Source organism: Canis lupus, chromosome 26 (genome assembly GCF_048164855.1).
Source record: "Canis lupus baileyi chromosome 26, mCanLup2.hap1, whole genome shotgun sequence".
NCBI classification, from domain to species: domain Eukaryota; kingdom Metazoa; phylum Chordata; class Mammalia; order Carnivora; family Canidae; genus Canis; species Canis lupus.
In genome coordinates, this window is record NC_132863.1 from 1,369,567 (window position 1) to 1,380,023 (window position 10,457).

General features: G+C 44.4%; 1 long non-coding RNA gene across 1 annotated transcript; it reads left to right on the top strand.

Annotated features, from left to right (window-relative positions):
* Window positions 1-3,036: 3,036 nt before the first annotated feature.
* Window positions 3,037-7,922, top strand: LOC140617816 (uncharacterized). Its single transcript, XR_012017959.1, has 4 exons — window positions 3,037-3,273; window positions 6,009-6,206; window positions 6,862-6,917; window positions 7,623-7,922. It is a non-coding gene; the product is annotated as an uncharacterized lncRNA (long non-coding RNA).
* Window positions 7,923-10,457: the final 2,535 nt, after the last annotated feature.

The window sequence follows — 10,457 nt, forward strand, 5'->3', positions numbered from 1 at the left end:
ACCTCAGCTTGGCAGCCTGTGTTGGGAGACAGGCCCAAGGATTTGGGATCAGGAAGACCTGGGGCATGGGCGTCCCAGCTGTGCAGTGGGATTCGATGCTGCAGACTCTTATTCCCTAAGGCTATCTTGACAACTGACTTTGTACATAGAAAAGCTGTCCTTTATCTTTAAAAGATGAGGAGCGAGTCAAAGTTATTTTTCTCTGCCCATCTAATTGCTCAGATTCCAATCTGAGACGTATTTCCTGTTACTAAGAATAATTTACTATCCGTAGTACTATGGTTAAAATATTCTGACACAAGTAATTCAGAGGGATGAGGGTTTCTCATCTCTTTATTCACAGCTCAGTCACTCATCAAGAAATGAGTCAATTTTCAAAATAAATCTTATTTATTAGGAAAAAAACAAAGATTTATAGGGAATTGAGGGAATTTATAGGGAAATTGAGAAGATAGTACAGAGCATTCGCATGCATTGGCACTCAATTTCTCCAATTATTGATATCTTATATTAGTACGGTACAAATATGAGCTAATGAATCAATATTAAAATATTCGCATTAACCAAAGACCATACTTTATTCAGATTTCCTTAGCTTTTGCTAAGTTACCATCCCTCATATCACATTCCATTTGTCCTCCTGTTTTCTTAGGCTCCTCTGGATTGTAACAGTCTTTCAGCCTTTCCTTGTTGTTGTTGAACTGGAACACTTTGAGAAGTAGAGTATTTTGTAAAATTTCCCTCAGTTGGGACATGTCTGTTGTTTATCTCATGACTGAACTGTTTTTGTGGATTATATACAGAGATATACTGCCATTTTCATTATATCATATAAAGGATAGATACTATCAACATGATTTATCAGTCTTGGTATCGATCTGATCATCTTGCTGAGGTAGTGTTTGTCAGCTTTCTCCGTAGTAAAGTGATTCTTTTATTATTATTATTATTATTATTATTATTATTATTATTATATTATCATTATTATTTTAGGTTTTTCATAATATATTTTGCAGAAGGAAGTTACTATGTGTTTTCCACACATAAGAGTGGGAAGCTATGCTCATGAACTTGAGTGTGTTATGTCTCCACGAATTGTTTGAAATTCTTCTACATGGGTGATTTCTCTTCCTTCTGAGTTTGTTTGTTTCTTTTTCAAAGATGTTATTTATTTATATGAGAGAGAGAGAGAGAGGAGAAAAAGCATGAGCAAGAGGGGCAGAGGGAGAGGGAGAAGCAGGTTCCCTGCTAAACAGGGAGCCTGCCTTGGGACCTGGATCATGATCTGAGCCTAATGCAGAAGCTTAACTGACTGAGCCACCCAGGTGCCACTCCTTTCTTTCTTTCTTTTTCTTTCTTTCTTTCTTTCTTTCTTTCTTTCTTTCTTTCTTTCTTTCTTTCTTTCTCTTTCTTTCTTTCTTTCTTTCTTTCTTTCTTTCTTTCATCTTTCTTTCTTTCTTTCATTCTTTCTATTTCTTTCTTCTTTATTTATTTCTTTCTTTTATTTTAATAATAATTTTATTTTTATTGGTGTTCAATTTGCCAGCATACAGAATAACACCCAGTGCTCATCCCGTCAAGTGCCCCCCTCAGTGCCCATCACACATTCACCCCCACCACCCGCCCTCCTCCCCTTCCATCACCCCTAATTCATTTCCCTGAGTTAGGAGTCTTTTTTTTAAATTTTATTTATGATAGTCACACACACAGAGAGAGAGAAAGAGAGGCAGAGACATAGGCAGAGGGAGAAGCAGGCTCCATGCATCGGCAACCCGATGTGGGATTCGATCCCGGGTCTCCAGGATCGCACCCTGGGCCAAAGGCAGGCACTAAACCGCTGCACCACCCAGGGATCCCCTGAGTTAGTAGTCTTTATGTTCTGTCTCCCTTTCTGATATTCCCACACATTTCTTCTCCGTTCCCTTATATTCCCTTTCACTATTATCTATATTCCCCAAATGAATGAGAACATACAATGTTTGTCCTTCTCTGATTGACTTACTTCACTCAGCATAATACCTTCCAGTTCCATTCACGTTGAAGCAAATGGTGGGTATTTGTCATTTTTAATGGCTGAGCAAGGCCCATCTGTTCTCTCTCTTCATCTTCTGAGTCTCCTAAGATATGAATGTTATTTTTTAATAAGTGGCTGACTTCCCTACGTCTGTCTCTGTGGTCCATAACCTTTCTTGTTTTTATGGCTTCCACGTGGGACTGCATCTCAGTTATAGCATTTTTAACGTTGGCCTGACTAGATTTTAGTTGTTTTACTTCTACAGTAAGGGATTCTCTAGTTTTCTTCTGTGCTCTTTATCCAGCCCAGCTGCTATCTTTATAATCATTGTTTTAAAATGTAGTTAGACATCATATATGTGTATTGATGGACTTCCTGGCTGTGAGTACTATCTCATGTTATTTTATGGAGGTGAATTTCTCCATTTCATTACCTTTTCCAGAAAAGAGAGAGGGAAGAAAAAGAAAAACCAAGGAAAACAATAACAACTGCTCTCCAAAAAAAAACACCAGATTATTTTGGCCTGCATTTCAAAAGATTCTAAACCCCAAATATGAAACACAATTAAAGTACCATGAATGTAAAATTAAGAAATATATAAGGTAAAAAAAAGAAAGAAAGAAATATATAAGGTACATACATAAAATTAAAATAAGTCAATTAACAAAAAAATCAAGGAAAATAAATGACAATAAAGCACAAAGTACAAAGGAAGCTATATCCTACTTTCCAGGCAGAGCTGAATCTATGCATCCTCTGTGGTCCGACAAATTGGTGGCAGTGAGTGGTCTGTGCAGGGTCTGGGGATGGGCTCTGGCGCTGATTATCAGGTGCACATCTGTGTGGTAGATGCACCTGCGGGGTCAGAGGTGGGGTGGGCATCAGCACCTCTGGCCTCCAGTGAGCGGCACAGTGCTGCTCCTTGAGACCCCCCCTGATTGGCCGGATGCGGGTGGGGTCTCTGGGTCCTCTGGCTCTGGGGCTGAGCATCCTGCCCCCCAGTCTGCATGGGCCTCCACAGAAGAGCTCCCAAGCCCCTGGGTCTCCGCCGATTCTCTCAGAACCCTGCATTTACTCTACCTGCGTCTGAGCTTCTTTTGGCTTTGTTTTTTTTTATCTCAGAGTGTTGTGCCCAAGATTGTGAATCCGAGAAACCACCGAGAAGCCGACACTGATGCAAACACATGAGGGTTTATTTACAAGCTAGAGCTTGTGTGCAAGTATACCGGACAGAGTGGAGCAGGGACTTGGACCCCGAGGTGGGTTTTAGCTTAGTATTAAGGGCTGGCTAAAGGGACCTCCAGAAGGGGTGGAGCAATTCCTCAAGTTCTGTTTACATTTTGATATGGGACATTCAAGGGCATTGAGCTCTGTTCTCATTCTAATAGAGGCTTCCTGTCCTTGGCCTTGACTCAGTTTTGTTTCTATTGTGGGGCTTTCTAGGACATTAAGCTGTAAACTTTTGCTTTTTCCGGTAACTGAAGTAATGTTAATTTCAGCTGTTCTTCACAGGGACCTGGGATGGCTGGACTTGTGCTAACACTGAATTTAAATTGGAATGGCCTTAATTTTCTAGGCCTCCATGCTTCCAGTAACATCCTATCTAGCTCCTTCCCCCTTCCCCAGAGCTCCTAAGAGAGCAATTGCAAATGACCTCAGCGTGGCAGCCTGTGTTGGGGGACAGGCCCAGGGATTTCGAATCAGGAAGACCTGGGGCACGGGCTTCCCAGATGTGCAGGGGGATTCGATGCTGCAGACTCTTATTCCCTAAGGCTATCTTGACAATAGACTTTGTACATAAAAAAGCTCTCCTTTGTCTTTAAAAGATGAAGAGCGAGTCAAAGCATTTTTTCTCTGCCCATCTGGTTGCTCAGATTCCAATCTGAGACATATTTCCTGTTAATAAGGATAATTTACTATCCGTGGTACTATGGTCAAAATATTCTGACACAAGTAATTCAGAGGGATGAGGGTTTCTCATCTCTTTCTTCACAGCTCAGTCACTCATCAGGAAATGCATCTTTATCGATTTGGAAAGAACTGAGAGACATTATTACCAATGGTCCTATTATTTATGTGAAGGATCCTTCCCTGAGATTCTTCCCCTGTTTCAACTGACACTGAAACACTTTGAACTCTTTGGAAGTCAAATGTCAAGGAAATAAATGTTATGCATTGCTAATTTTAAATGCACTTGCAATATGGTGTCTATTATACTAGAAGTATTTTTATCTGATTTTTGCTATTTATTATCCTTTCCTGCTTTTCAGGTTGAGGAGGCATTATACGTGTTCTTAAGTGTTTTTCTTTCCTTTGATCTAAAATTCTTAATTGTTTCCATCAAAGGAACTCTTTAAGAATAAGGAAAAAGTTAATTCAACGATTCTTAAAATGTCTTCACACTTGGAGCCTGGTTCATTTAAGTCAATTTTCAAAATAAATCTTATTTATTAGGAAAAAAACAAAGATTTATAGGGAAACTGAGAAGATAGTACAGAGCATTCGCATGCACTTGCACTCAATTTCTCCAATTATTGATATCTTATATTAGTACGGTACAAATATGAGCTAATGAATCAATATTAAAAAATTAGCATTAAACAAAGACAAAAAAAAACAAAGACCATAGTTTATTCAGATTTCCTTAGTTTTTGCTAAGTTACCAATCCTCAAATCACATTCCATTTGTCCTCTTTCCTTAGGCTCATCTGGATTGTGACAGTCTTTCAGCCTTTTCTTGTTGTTGAACTGGAACACTTTGAGAAGTAGAGTATTTTGTAAAATTTCCCTCAGTTGGGACATGTCTGTTGTTTATCTCATGACTGAACTGTTTTTGTGGATTATATACAGAGATATACTGCCATTTTCATTATATCATATAAAGGATAGATACTATCAACATGATTTATCAGTCTTGGTATCGATCTGATCTACTTGCTGAAGTAGTGTTTGTCAGCTTTCTCAGTAGTAAACTGATCTTTATTATTATTATTAATTATTATTATTATATTATCATTATTATTTTAAGGTTTTCATATTATATTTTGTAGATGGGAGTTACTATGTGTATTCCACACTTAAGAGTGGGAAGCTATGCTCATGAACTTGAGGGTGGAATGTCTTCACAAATTGTTTGAAATTATTCTACATGGGCAATTTCTCTTCCTTGTGGATTTGTTTGTTTGTTTCTTTTTCAAAGATGTTATTTATTTGAGAGAGAGAGTAGAGATAAAGCATGAGTGAGAGGGGAAGAGGGAGAGGGAGAAGCAGGTTCTCTGTTGAACAGGGAGCCTGCATTGGGACCTGGATCATGATCTGAGCCTAAGGCAGAAGCTTAACTGACAGAGCCACACAGGTGCCACTCTTCCTTCCTTCCTTCCTTCCTTCCTTCCTTCCTTCCTTCCTTCCTTCCTTCCTTCTTTCTTTCTTTCTTTTTCTTTCTTTCTTTTCTTTCTTTTCAATACAGCAACATCTGAGGAATTCTTCCCTCAGATGGGAGCTACATACTAACTTCCAAACCTGAGAACCTACCTGAAAGCTCACTCTCGGGAACTTCCCTCTCGGAGTTGTGTCTCCAGGTGCAGTAAACCGGTATTCATGGAACATCCTGAATTACAATGCTGCCACGTTCTCATGTCCATCAGAACGCAGTTAGTAGAAAGCTGGCCTCCAGGCATGCCTCCTTTGAAAGCTGAGCTCAGGGCAGGAGCCTCCCACATCCTGCCTGCCCGTAGTCGTAGCTGCTAACATCCTTATATTAGGTGTTCGGAGAGGTTGGAGAAATGCAGTGGAAGTGTCAGGACTGTACTCATATGTATCTGAGTTCAATAGAGCGATTTCCAATATCCATGTTCAATTAGAGTGTAGCTCCTGTATACCTCGTCTCGATTAGTGTCTAGCAGACATTGGCCTGCAAAGCAAACACACTTCTGCGAGTTCAACTTATGGCCTGTACCTCCCCCATCTTGACTGCCTGTATGTTCCACGTCCACAGCATTTCGTTGTATCCGGGACAGTAGCGGAGTGAAAACCACGTGTCTCCCTTGTCAATTTTGTGCGTAGAAGACAGCTGCCATCAAGGCATGCACGCTCCTTTGGATTGAGCTTATGGCTTGTATTTCCACATGCTGACGGCCTGTATGCTTCACTTCCAAAGGATTTCGTCCAATACGGGACGCAAGTTTTGCGAGAGGCAAGTGTCTCTTAGTTCCATCCAGCGACTTCTGAGGAATTCCTCCCTCAGAGGGGTGCTACATACTAACTTCCAAACCTGAGTACCTAGCTGAAAGCTCTCTCTCTGCGGAATTTCCTTCTGCGAGATGAGCTTACACGCAGTCCTTCCCAGTTCCACACTGCCTGCAGATGCAGTTATGAACATCCTCACTAGACTGGTTTTCAGAAGCTCATGGGACACAAGGGCCAGCTGTAGGCTTCAAGGTTGTGTCTCCAGGTGCAGTAAAGCGGTATTCATTGTAAGCATACCTCCTTACAATGCTGTCACGTTCTCATGGCCATCAGAAGGAGCTAGTAGAAAGCTGGCTTCTAGGCATGCTTACTTTTGAGAGCTAAGCTCAGGTCAGGACCCTCCCTCATCCTTCAGCCTATAGAGGTAACTGCTAATATGCTTATGTTAGGTGCTGGGAGAGGGCGGCGAAATGCTTGTGGAAGTGTCAGGCCTGTACTCACGATTATCTGAGTTGAATACAGCGATTTCACACGGGCTTCTTCAAAGAGTGTAGCCAGTTTCTAACTCCCATGTACAACTGGGTAGCAGACATCTGCCTCCCAGGCGTACACACTTTTGAGAGTTGAGCTTATGGCCTGTATTTCTCACATCCTGCCTGCAGGTACCCTTCGCTGCAAACAGGCCTAGGCTCGAGGCGTGACGGAATTGTTGTGAGAGGTAAGTGGAAAGTCCTGGCACACAAGACTAGTGCCTCCCAGCTCAATCCAGCGATTCCCAGTAATTCCTGTCTTAGACAGGTGCTACATACTAAGTTCCATACGACAGAAGCTAGCTGAACCCCGAGTCCAAAAGCATCTCTCTTCCAAGAGTTGAGTTCACACCCAGTCCCTCACAGTTCCACACTGCCTGCAGAATGAGTTTTGAACATCTTCACCTGAGACGTTTGTCAGAAGCTTATGAGACGCAAGTGGAATAATGCTGGCCTGGAAGGTATCTCCAGGTGCAGGAGAGTGGTATTCTTCAAACCTCCTGTGTTAGAAGACTGCTATGGTCTCACGGCCATTAGAACGAAGCTAGTGGAAAACTGGCTTCTACCCTTGCTCACTTGTGAGATCTGAGCTCAGGGCAGGACCCTCCCGAATCCTGGCTGCCCATAGTCATAGCTGCTAACATCCTTAAGTGAGGCTTGTATTTGGGAGATTTGGAGAAATGCCAGTGGAAGTGTAAGGACTCTACTCACGTGTATCTGAGTTCAATACAGGGATTGCCAATGTCCTTGTTCAATTAGAGTGTAGCTCGGGTATACCTCGCCTCGATAAGTGTCTAGCAGACATCGGCCTGCAAAGCGTACACACTTCTGAGAGTTGAGCTTATGGCCTGTACCTCCCCGATCCTGACTGCATGGACGTTCCACTTCCACAGCATTTGGTGTATGCAGGAGAGGAGCGGAGTGAGAACCAAGTGTCTGCCTTGTCAATTTCGCGCCTAGCAGACAGCTGCCTCCCAGGCATGCACACTCCTTTGGATTGAGCTTAGGACTTGAACCTCCCACAGGTTGACCGCCTGTACGCTATGCTTCTAAAGGATTTCGTTCGATACGGGATGCAAGTTTTGTGAGAGGCAAGTGTCTCTTAGCTCCATCCAGCGAATTCTGAGGAATTCCTCCCTCAGATGGGATCTCCATACTAACTTTGAAACCTGAGTACCTGGCTGAAAGCTCTCTCTCTGGGGAACTTCCCTTTCAGAGATGAGCTGACACGCGGTCCTTCCAAGTTCCACACTGCCTGCAGATGCAGTTACGAAAATCCCCACTAAACATGTTTGTCCGAAGCTCATGGGATGCAAGGGCCAGCTGCAGGCTTCAATGGTTGTGTCTCCAGGTGCAGTAGAGCAGTATTCATGGAACGTCCTGCCTTACAATGCTGCTACGTTCTCACGGCCATCCGAACGAGCTAGTAAAAAGCTGGCTTCTAGGCATGCTTCCTTCTGAGAGCTGAGCTCATGGAAGGACCCTCCCACATCCTGCCTGCCCATACACGTACCTGCTAATATGCTTATGTTAGGTGCTGGGAGAGGTCGGTGAAATGCATGTGGAAGTTTCAGATCCGTACTCCCGATTATCTGAATTGAATACAGCGATTTCAAACGGCCTTCTTCAAAGAGTGTAGCTAGTTTCTAACTCCCATGAATGAGTGGGAAGCAGACATCTGCTTCCCAGGCGTACACACTTTTGAGAGTTGAGCTTATGGCCTGTATTTCCCACATCCTGCCTGCAGGTACACTTCACTGCTAAAAGGCCTAGGCTCGATGCATGACTGAAGTGTTGTGAGAGGTAAGTGGAAAGTCCTGGCACACAAGACTAGTGCCTCCAAGCTCAATCCAGCGACTTCCTAGTAATTCCTGTCTTAGACAGGTGCTACATACTAATTTCCATACTTGAGAAGCTAGCTGAACCCCGAGTCCAAAAGAGTCTCTCTTCTGAGAGTTGAGCTCACACCCAGTCCCTCACAGTTCCCACTGCCTGCAGAATGAGTTTTGATCATCTTCACCAGAGCCGTTTGTCAGAAGCTTGTGAGACGCAAGTGGAATAATGCAGGCTTGGAAGGTGTCTCCAGGTGCAGGAGAGTGGTAATCTTGGAACCTCCTGAATTAGAATACTGCTACATTCTCACTGCCATAAGAACGCAGCTAGTTGAAAGCTGACTTCTAGACATGCTTCTTTGTACGAGCTGAGGTCAGGGCAGGACCGTCCTGCATCCTGACTTCCTGTAGACATAAGTCCTAGCATCTTTATGTTAGGTGCTGGAAGAGGTTGTGTGAAAAGCATGTGGAAGTGACAGGCCTGACTCACATATATCTGAGTTAAATGCAGCGATTTCCAACGTCCTTATTTAATTAGAGTGTACCTCGGTTCTACCTCCCATCAATAAGTGTCTAGCAGACATCTGCCTGTAAAGCATACACACTTCTGAGAGTTGAAATTATGCCCTGTACCTCCCACATGCTGACTGCAGGTACACTTCGCTCCTATCAGGCCTAGGCTTGAATCGTGACAGAAGGGTTGTGAGAGGTTAGTGCAAGGTGCCGGCCCACGCGCCTAGTGTTTCCAAGCCCAATCCAGAGATATGTGAGGAGCTGCACTCTACGATTGGTGCTACATAGTAAGTCCCATACATGAGAAGCTAGTGGAACGCAGTGTCCAAAGGGTACTTTCTTCTGAGACTTGAGCTCATCTCCAGTCCCTCACAGTTCCACATGGCCTTCAGATGAAATTTCGAACATCTTCACTAGACGTGTTGGTCAGAAGCTCATAGGACAAAAGGAGGTAGCTGCAGGCTTCAATGTTTGTGTCTCTAGGTGCAGTAGAGCGGTATACATGGAACCTCTTGACTTACAATGTAGCTACATTCTCACGGCCATATGAACGCAGCTAGTGGAAAGGTGCATTTGAGGCATGCTGCTGAGGATCAGAGTCACCCATTCCAGGTAATGCCCAGGTGGGGCCAGAGTCATCTGGTACAGAAGAGGCCAAAGTGTGGACAAGAGTTACCGGGTCCAGGTGAGGCCAACCTGCAGGCCATGCAGAGGAACCATGTCCCGATGATGCCCAGATATGGACCAGAGTTACCAGGTCCAGGTGAGGCCAGCCTGTAGGCCATGCAGTGGAACCATGTCCCGATGATGCCCAGGTAGGGACCAGAGTCACCAGGTCCAGATGAGGCCCAGATGGGGAGCATATTCACTAGGTCCAGGTGAGGCCCAGTTGAGGACCAGAGTCACCAGGTCTGGTTGAGGCCTAGAGGGGTACCAGAATCACCTGGTCCAGGTGACATCCAGATGGGGACCAGAGTCACCAGGTCAGGGTGAGGCCCAGAGAGTTTCCAGAGTCATCATGTCCAGGTGAGGCTCAGGTGTGGAACAGAGTAACCACGTCATAATGGTCCACAGGTGAGGACCAGAGTCACCAGATCTGGGTGAGACCCAGTTAGGATCAGAGTCACCAGTTCCAGGTGAGGCCAAGAAGGAGTCCACAGCAATCAGGTCCAGGTGGGGAACAAAGTCACCAGGACTGGGTGAGGCCCAGATGGGGACCAGATTCACCAGGTCCAGGTGAGGCCCACGTGGGGACCTGTGTCACCAGGTATGGGTGAGGCCCAGGTGGCAACCCCACTCACCAGGTCCAGGTGAGGCCAACCTGCAGGCCAGAGTCACCAGATCCAGGTGAGGCCCTGGTGGGGACTGGAGTGACCAGGTAAA